Source organism: Parasteatoda tepidariorum, chromosome 9, assembly GCF_043381705.1.
Source record: "Parasteatoda tepidariorum isolate YZ-2023 chromosome 9, CAS_Ptep_4.0, whole genome shotgun sequence".
Lineage (NCBI taxonomy): Eukaryota > Metazoa > Arthropoda > Arachnida > Araneae > Theridiidae > Parasteatoda > Parasteatoda tepidariorum.
The window spans coordinates 807,023-817,486 of record NC_092212.1 but is presented as its reverse complement, the minus strand read 5'-3'; positions in this window follow the sequence as shown (position 1 = coordinate 817,486).

Below are 10,464 nucleotides of genomic sequence, written 5' to 3'. Positions count from 1 at the left end.
GAACAGAATTAGATATTTTGGTGAAAAAAATTAAATTAAGATATAAAGTTTGAACTTGACTAAATGGAACTTTTAATACTTTATACATTTTTAATTTTAAATGCGAATATTTAATGCATAAAAGTATTGTTATAAATTATGTATCGATTCACAGTAGTCTCACAGTAACGCACAGAAAAAAGTTTTTCAGTAAAAGATTCACAGTATAAAGTTTTTCGACTATTATTAAATAAAATGATAAAAAAAAATAAATATTTACTAAAATTTATTTTTTGCATTAAATTATCTTCGGATAAACGAATTTTACAATTTCGCACAGAGATTATTCAGTTCACTTAAAATGTATTCGAGATAAAGCAGAATATGCAAAAATTAAAATTAACACGAAAGGGTCCAAATTTTGGAGTGTTCTCCTGACCAAACTATTGGGACCCTCTTTCCTAGATTGCTGCTCCTCCTCCCTATATTTTGGGGATCAGAAATTTGAATCCGTAAAAAATAAGATAAAAAAAAGCATATTTTTTCACAGAAAGTAAGTTTTTGGGTCTGATTTCGTAACTTCAAATATTGTCTGCACTTATTCATTAGCTAATTTGAGGTCACCCCCTCGAGCCATTAAGATTGAGTCCTAGAACGTGACGCGTATACTAACCCTGCCTAACCAGTATACCAACCCTAAAAATAAACAAACTGCAAATTAGTAAATTATTCAACAAATAAAATTCAACGTGCTCAGAGAATTTCAGTAAAATAAAATGTATTTCAGCAACAAACTGTGTAATTTTTAATTCAGAGATAAGATAGACTGTTGGAAAAGTTCATTCATTTATGTGAGGTTGTTTTTTCCTCCTGAAAAGATTAAATATTATTCTCTCATCACCCAACAAAGCAGCTCCCATTCATGACAAATGGTTTCCTTACTCCTCACATGAGAGATAGAAAGAGGAAAATATTAAAAAAATAATATTTGCATATTTAAAAAGGAAATCCAAATTGAAATGTGTTCGTCTAAATTTCAAACTGATTATGGAAGAATCAATACAGTTCCTTAATCTAAGTACCATAAAATAAAATTAAAATAGCAGAACTACGTTCTTTATTGAGACTATAAAAAAAAAGAAGAAATTATCTCTGTAAAACAAAACGTAGAATACATCACTTCTTCAAGATGTGAAAATTTTTTTCACTATTTAGCGAGAATTTTGTTAAAATTCGAGCACTACCTGGATTGTGATCGAAACCTTCATTCATTATTAACGCCCAGCATCAATAATATGGCAATACTTTTATTTTTTAAGACTATAAAACGATTCAAACTTACATTGTCGTCAGGTAAAACAGCTAAAAATTGATATTTAAGAGAATGAACACTGCCCTCTTTCCGTGTATTTAAAAAAATGACCTTGGCTCCAGATGCGTATTTAATAAAATAATACGGACATAATTTTTATTCCGTGCATTTAATAAAATATAACTGACATAGTTTTAATTCCGTTTTCAAACTTCCTTTTTGAGTGTTTTTCTTCTTCTTTGAAATGAAAATGAAATAAAGAAAAACAATAAAATAATGAATCCAAACAAATTCGTAATATGATATCATCCATTTGTCTAAGTAATTTAGTCCATTTTTTTAAATTAGACTTTTTTTTAAAGAGATATTAAAAGTTAAAAAATGTTTTTACAATGTTGTCACGAATCATATAAATGAACGTTAATTTAGATTAGATTTAGATAATTTAGATTTTTAAAAACCATTAAAACGTTTGGAATTGTGAAAACGAAGAGATCACTGGAAACATTTTATCTCTAGAATGGTAGGTGAAAAAAGAGAACCGAAAACGGAGCACGAGCAAAAAAGTCCTGAAAATCTATTCTTAACGAATATCATTACTAAATTAATAAACTATATTAATTTTGTTTACGTACAGAATTTCTTTGTAATTTTCTTTCATACTTTAAAAAATAAATTAATGCTTGTGCAATGAAAGATTTAAAAAAATTACACAGCACATTTTAATAATAATAATTCAAAAGAATAATTACCCGTGTATTTTTATTTACTTATTTTCTTAGTTTTGTATTTACAATATGGGTATTTCCGACGAACCATTATGGCTTCTCAGAGACATTTAATATCAATTTGCAAAGTATAGTTGAAAAATATAGTTATCGATTTAATAAAAAAATTTATTTAAAATAAACTAGTCATTGAAGCAGTTTTTTTAACTAAGTTTGAATTGAAGTTCACTTGTTAATTCTAAATTAATACTTATTATATCTTAACAGTAATTAGAACAAAAAGTATTAACATTATTTATTTCAGACTGTATTTTCAGGTTAAAATCAGTTCCATTTTAATTATACTTGCTCTTTTTAAAAGCAACAATAGTTTAAATAATCAATTTAATAACTCGTTTACGTTTACCTCCTTATTTACATTCGATCAAAAATCTAAAAATGCACGCATATCGGTATATCGATCGTAAAGTCATGCCATGACTATTAATCGATCATTAAATTCTTATTTCCTTAAACAGTCGTAATTTTTTTTAAATTCTTCACATCAAAAATTAATAATAATTTTTTTTGTGGTATTACATGGACTCTTTCCAGGTGTTTTTTTTCAGGTTCTTTGTTTTCAGGTGCTTTTTTTTAATGATTCCTGTAATATACCCATCCGCCCCAAAACCAAAGACATTGCTTCGTAATGATTATATGATTAGCGTTTAAAAAGTAAGGAAAAGCATGTACGAAATTCCTCGCTTAATTGTTCAATAAGGTTTAAAAACTGAAACGGTGCTTCAGTTCTTTTTGTTGAGTCCATTTTCTAAAATACGCATTTTAAGCTAAGTCTATTGAGTTCATTCACTGAAAAAAAATTTTTCAATTTACGAAAGGAAAGTTGTCAGCTGGTGTACCAGTATGAAACTGATTGCAGAAAAAATATGTTATTTAAAAACTGACGCCTGTTTAGGCAGACAAGTACTTTTATTTCAGAAAAAAACCTCTGTTATTTTATATATATAAATATATATATATATGGGCAAATCTCTAGAACCTTTAACCTATGGTGTCTTCAAACTTTTCTTGTAAATATATAACATAATAAGGGAAAATTAATTCTAATAAAATTACAGGAGTAACTATGCATTACTAACTTTAAAATACATACNATATTTAAGCACAGAAACGTTTAAAACTATAGTGGCAGACCCGTATTAAAATGCCTGGATCTTAAATTATCAAAAATGTATTTTATTCTAGGGAAATGCATATAATAATCAGGTAGAGAATCAATTCACAGTTTTATATATACTATGTTTAAAACCATAAAATAATTGCTGAAAAATAAGTGTAGAAAATAATCGTAAACTGACTTTTAAAAAAATAGAGTTATCGTATGGTAAGCAAAACCTCGTCGCAAAACTAGAATCATTTATGATTTTAATCAATTTATGATTAGGATGGAAAACAAAGAAAAACCGTCTTGTCAACAGAGAAGATTCAAAGCATGAAATATAAAGAGAAAGTTCGCAATAAAAATAAATAAATAAATAAAAGAAACGGAAATGTTTTGCAACGCACGGATAACTGGTAAAAAAATCTGTATTTTTTTAAATAGTTTTTTTCTGTGAAAGATGTGTTTTTCTCCTATGGAATTTACAGTTATTTTTTACAGTGTTGGTTTTTAATTTTTCTCAAGTCACAATTTTTCTCAAATATTTTCAACCCGTCCATTTATAGGGGTCCAGTCATGCTAAACGTCGCGATTTTTAAAATGTGCAAATGTATCGACGAAAACACTTGAGTTGCTTTTGTGCCATTGCTTCGTGGCTTTCAAATTTTTCGCATAAAATGAATATGGCAAACCGCAAAAAATAGACGGAATTGCAATTTCCAGCTCTATTTATGGTAATTCAGGTTTAAGGGTTACCTATTTATGAGCAAAGAAAAAAGCATCATAATCCTTTCACCACAGTAATCCATCCAGAAAAATAGTAAAATAACTAAAATAAATTTCGTTTCAAAAAAGAAAGAAGTCTGGATATCCGAAACTCTAATTAAGAGAAAGAAAGAAAGAAAAAAAAAATTGTATTAGAACACAGCGTGAGAAACGACAAACCTCTTGTACGCACTTCTTTTCTTAACCGATGTGACATGCCCAAAATATGATGGATGAAGCCTCAAGCGTTTATTGGTGGTAGTCCTATGACGTCACACCGGAAGTTGCATGCCTAACGTGCAGGAACTAATTATCCCATGTGCAGCACAGGAAGATGAGTGCGGCCCATTCATCAAGTAAAAGATTCTCTTTTTCGAATGAAAACGGTGTGTTTTCTAGAGATCTGATTACCTTCATTTTCACTCTGATTTAGACAAACACATATGAATCACTGTCTTTATTTCGTTCTACCTTTGTTTTCTTTTCGTTAACGAAAGAGGGGGAATCCAATTACCGAGAAAACGTTTATTAATTCGCGGGAGAGAGCGTAACGTGTATTCGAAATCTATCGTACACAGCAGAACTTGAAATAGAACACATTAGTGGAAAACGCATTGCCTTAACTACAAACGAGTCGTTCGCAGCGTCAAGCAGCAGGGTCGTTGTAATGAGATATTCGATATAGCAGTCACTTGGGTAAGACGTTGAGCTAGTAGAATCACTCGAAAAAGAGCACCTCATTATCCATTGTATAAATGTAACGTCAGATTCAATTAGAGCCATTGAAATCGAATTAAATGCAAAGATAGTTTCAATTCTTCTTAAAAAAGAAGAGGGAAAAAAAAATGATACAAAATTTAATTTGAAGTCGGCTGATTGAAACTTAGGATCCAAATTAATTTGTGAAATAGTGTGTGTGTGAAGTGAGGAAGTAAAATTTAAACTTATCCTTGTATATTAGTTATTTTTGTTAAAAAAAATATAAAATTAGGATCGAATAATTATTTAATTAAATTAAATTCGGGTACAACGGCTCAAATGGAATCGATCGTTGCACATTATATATATTTTATTTTATAACCGTCGTTGAACAGCCGACCCAATCTTTGGGTTTACGACTTCTAATGTTTAACTTCGTAGCCTTGTCATTTTGAACCCAATCCAGAGGATAAGGGAACTCCTGGATCAAGTATTGGGAGAAAATTATCTTCTTTGGAGGACTTTTTTGATGGAACTAATCCATATTTGCGTTACATGGAGAGGAAGACAACGAGAGTCTCCCACGGCTAACCTGACTGCGAAGGGATTCTAACCCATGATCCGTCTACCACTGAGGATATTTTACATCAGCACTGAGATCGGTGAGAGCCGGGTGCGGAATTTGTATCGACCAGCCATCGTTGTCATTCAACCTCATTGGAAGGCGAACTCTCTATCCATTAATATAATAATTAGTACTTAACTTTCTTTTTTTCCGTTGCTCTTCCGATATTATAATCACTAGGAATCTGCGCAAGAGATCTTAACTGGTATCGCCTAAGTAGCGGGGGGAGGGGGAGAAACGAAAATGTATGCCTTCATTTACAGATCATTTTAGGCAGTGTTCTGATAACAATTCACTTTTTATATTTCAAGCTTCAGTAACATTCTTTTCAAATTGTAAATAAAAGTTCAATAACGTTTTTGCTCAGTTCTTCTCTTAGCAATTATGCTTGAATTTATAATGTTTATTATTAATTCTCACGTGAGTACTTACGAAAGAACTGAGGAAAATTATTATTTAACTTTTTTGATTATAAAATTTATATCGCGTATGTTCTATTAGATTATTATTAANAAATAGTGTGTGTGTGAAGTGAGGAAGTAAAATTTAAACTTATCCTTGTATATTAGTTATTTTTGTTAAAAAAAATATAAAATTAGGATCGAATAATTATTTAATTAAATTAAATTCGGGTACAACGGCTCAAATATAATCGATCGTTACACATTATATATATTTTATTTTATAACCGTCGTTGAACAGCCGACCCAATTTTTGGGTTTACGACTTCTAATGTTTAGCTACGTACCCCTGTCATTTTGAACCCAATCCAGAAGACAGGGGAACTCCTGAATCAAGTATTGGGAGAAATTTGTCTTCTTTGGAGGACTCTTTTGATGGAACTAATTCACATTTGCGTTACACGGAGAGGAAGACCACGAGAGCCTCCCACAGTTAACCTGACTGCGATGGGATTCTGACCCATGATCCGTCTACCACTGAGGATATTTTACATCAGCACTGAGGTCGGTGAGAGCCGGATGCAGAATTCGTGTCGACCAGCCATCGCTGGGATTCCACCCGGTTCACCTCATTGGAAGGCGAACTCTCTATCCATTATTATAATAATTAGTGCTTTTCTTTCTTTTTTCCGTTGCTCTTCCGATATTGCAATCTCTAGAAATCTGCGCAAGAGATCTTAACTGGTATCGCCTAAGTAGCGTGATAGGGGGGGGGAGGGGTAAAAGAACCGAAAATGTATACCTTTTATTTACAGATCTTTTTAGGTAGTGTTCTGATAACAATTCATTTTTTATATTTCAGGCTTTAGTAACATTCTTTTCAAATTGTAAATAAAAGTTCAGTAATGTTTTTGCTCAGTTCTTCTCTTAGCAATTATGCTTGAATTTATAATGTTTATTATTAATTCTCACGTGAGTACTTACGAAAGAATTGAGGAAAATTATTATATAACATTTTTGATTATAAAATTTATATCGCGTATGTTCTATTAGATTATTATTTTTTGTTCCTTTACGCAATATTTATTCTATACCTTGGCACTTTTATACGTTTTTGTTAACTTTTGATTGAAAAGTGCAGAGATAAATTGTCATAAGAAATTATAATATGCAGGCCTTCATTTTTCTTCTCTGTAAAAAAGCGGTAAATTAATCGTATTTTTGCTAAATCATGTTATTTTGTTTGTTTTCATTATTTAAGATCGACTATATTTTTAAAAAAAGCATTGTAAAATTAAAGTTACATGATGAGCAATTAAGTCAACACATTTGAAATTAGAATCAAGGTTTAAAGTTTGAGTAATGTGAAAATATATGTTTTAGAAATTAATTTTAAAACTATTTAATGAATGAAATATTTATTTAAATTATTATAGCGTAATTCCTAAATGACTGCAATGTTTTTCATTTGTTTTAAAAAACTAATGTTTCATTTTTGTGAAAAACTTGCGTTTAAATAAACATACATTTGAATACTCATTATTATAATATGGGTAGATTTTAAATTATTGTTGAGTAAATTTCCAAAAGTTCATTTCTTGTTTTTAAAGAAAATATTTTCTTGTATATATAATATATACGAGAAAATATTTTCATTTTAAAATGTGTGTTTGTTTTCTAGAATAGTTTTCTTTACAGCTTAAAGTATTAAGCTACTCCTGCTTTTACAAGTTATGAGTTGAATTAGAAAATGAACTTATTTTTACATTTAATAGTTATAAACATGACACATAAAAGATCACATTTGCTTTATTTAAATTTATACACTTCATATACACAACCTTTTCATTCAAAGTAGTAAACAAATAATTGAACAAAAATGATTCCGTACAATATGTACACTAATAATATTATTTCGAACTGCAATTCTACTTTCTCCTAAGCATCATGCATAGGATATAAAAAGTTTATAATTTAGCACAGGATAGTTTATTGATAGGAAGACACGTTGTCAATTCACACATAAAAAGTTATACCAATAATAATTATAAACACAGCAGTAGGAAAACTACAGCTCCATTTCAATACGTCTCTTTTTTTTTGTTGCATAAAATACAGTTTTCAATGTAATGTTTAGTTAGCTCTTGTTTAAGAAGCTATTTTAATTCACTTTTGCAAAACAAAAAAGGTACATGCGCTTTTTACGCTCAAAAGTGAAATTTATTGTTGAACAAAAGCGAAAAATTTATAGCTCAGTAAATGTTCAGGATTCTACTATGTAAAATAAATCACGGCAAAAGAATCACCAAAAAATAAAGCATCGGTAAAATGAGAGCTGGAAAAAAAATCTCATTAATATAAATGTAGTGCCTGATTCGATTTGGGCCATGGAATCCAAATTTAATATAATTAAATAAATATTCGATCGAAATATTAATAAAATAACTATTCAAAATTTGCTATTTTTGAAAAAATTAATTATAGTATACTCCTTAATTTGAAGCTGACTGAACGAAATATTTTAAATAGTTTTAATTGTAAATACAGTTATATGAATAGTACAAATAGTATTATTATAAATAATTTATTAATTAGCAGTAGTTTCTCTCAGGGAGGGTAAATCTTTTGATGAGTTAAAGTTACAGTAGAGTCTCGATTATCATATCCCTGATGATTCGAGAGTTTCCGCTTCAAACGAGCTATCAAACATTTCAAGAATTTCTTTTTTGTTCTAGTTTATTTTTAAAACTACCGCTGATAAAAAAAAATCCGAATTTTATCTTCCAAACAGTCTGGAAAACGAAATGCAACAACTTGATCCGATGAAATAATCGTCAATAATGAAAATGAATCTAGCGAAGATGATGAAGACAGTGACGATGAAAATCCTCCTATAAAAATCTCTCATGCGGATGAACTAAAAGCTATCGAAAGTGCAATTGAATATGCAGAACAACGAGAGGATGGATGCGATACCAGCCTTCCTGTCATCTCCAAAAAATGGCGTAACATTGCTGTAGAAAAGCGCCAAAGTAATGTAAAACAAAAAATCAATTAAGGACTTTTTTAAGTAAAAACTCTTTCATTCTCGTAAAGTTAGCTCTTTTATTATAATAATGAATTGTATGTCTCGTATAAATTTTGTATTTGTTAAATATTTTACATTTATAGCTACTTTTTCCTTTTTTATACTCTTCGCTTTAACCGAGTTTTCCGGTTTAGCAAGTTTGTAGTGGTTCACATTAAACTGGATAATCGGTATTCTACTGTATTAACGAAATTATAAAGTGTTTCAATTTAATATGATTAGTTGAAAAAGCATTATTTGCATATTATTATGTAACAGTGCAATAAGTAATTGAAAATTTGAACAATTTAAGAACTGCTTAGGAATCCTAATCATTTTGTCAAGTAGAATTAAGTAGGAAAGTTTCCTTTCCGTAAACTATAAATTAATCCTTAGGAAATAATTAATTTTTTTAAGAAATATCTTAATACGTACGAATAATTATTTAACTTCATTAAATTCGGGTTTAGCAGCCCAAATCGAATCGGTCGTTACATTAAAATCTAATGAGTTTTTTTTCCCATGTGCTTCTTTGTTCTTCCGTCCACCATACAAAATACACACGAGAGCCAAATATTATTTGTTCGTTTCAGAGTCTATATTTCAACCTCATTAAACTACTTTGGTATCATTTAAAAAGATTCATTAGATAGATAAATATTGATATTTGTATATCTGATTATATCTGACATTGGTCAAAAATATAAATATCAAATAGGTAAGTATATCACATAAATAACTCGGAATATCCTATGGGAGATGATTCAATGCGCTTGGAATAATATTGGATACAAAATTTGGCAAAGTCTTCACCGAAACTTTGGAAAACAGTTGATATTTTGACTACATTTGTTATTATGACAACTTCTTTAATAGCGTAATGAAATATGTCGTCAATTTGCTTCAATAAAAATTATATTCAAGAAAGAATTTATCAGAATTTCTAATAAAAACAGAAAAAATAAGTGTATTGAAATTATATACGATAGTGTACATATAAATTTTAAATGATTTCTTTAAAGATTTTTTAGCACGTTGTTTAACATTCAGTTAAATAACATTTCACATTTCTATGCAATTGCAATCTGCATTCATAAAATATCATAAAATTTGGCACTTTCAGTAAAAAAATAAATTTGAGAATCTTATTTAAATAAAACGTTACTCTCAAGTGTTGCTGTTAAAATGAATCATTATAAATGAATGAAATGGATAAAACTCAATATTGGAATCTCAGAAATAAAATTTTTGAAAATAAATTTGAACCAATTAATCGAATTTATCACTCAATAACGCTCGCACCTGTAAATCCTATCGCAATAAAGAGTGTTTGCGTCGCTTTTTTATCAGTTTCTTTTTCTCATGCAGCAAAATGTTGCCGTTGCACCGTGCATTTACTGTTATCAAAATATATTTTGAAATTTGGAAAGCTAGCAAAATTTAACAAGACTAGAAGCACAGCCTTCCAACAGATACTTTTAATTTTCTCGTTACAATAATAATAATAATATGTCAAATAATAAGTATTTGCCAGTAAGTAAATAAATAACACAGCATTTTTAAGCAATATATGAAGCATCAATAAGAAAATTCAATGGTATGAACGATTATTTCATGCAAAAAAAAAAAATCTCTTCAATGTCAATACACAGAATAACACAAATTCAGAAAACATTACAAAGAAGGTACAACCAGAAAAAAAAACCTTTTTTCTTCTATCCTTAACGAT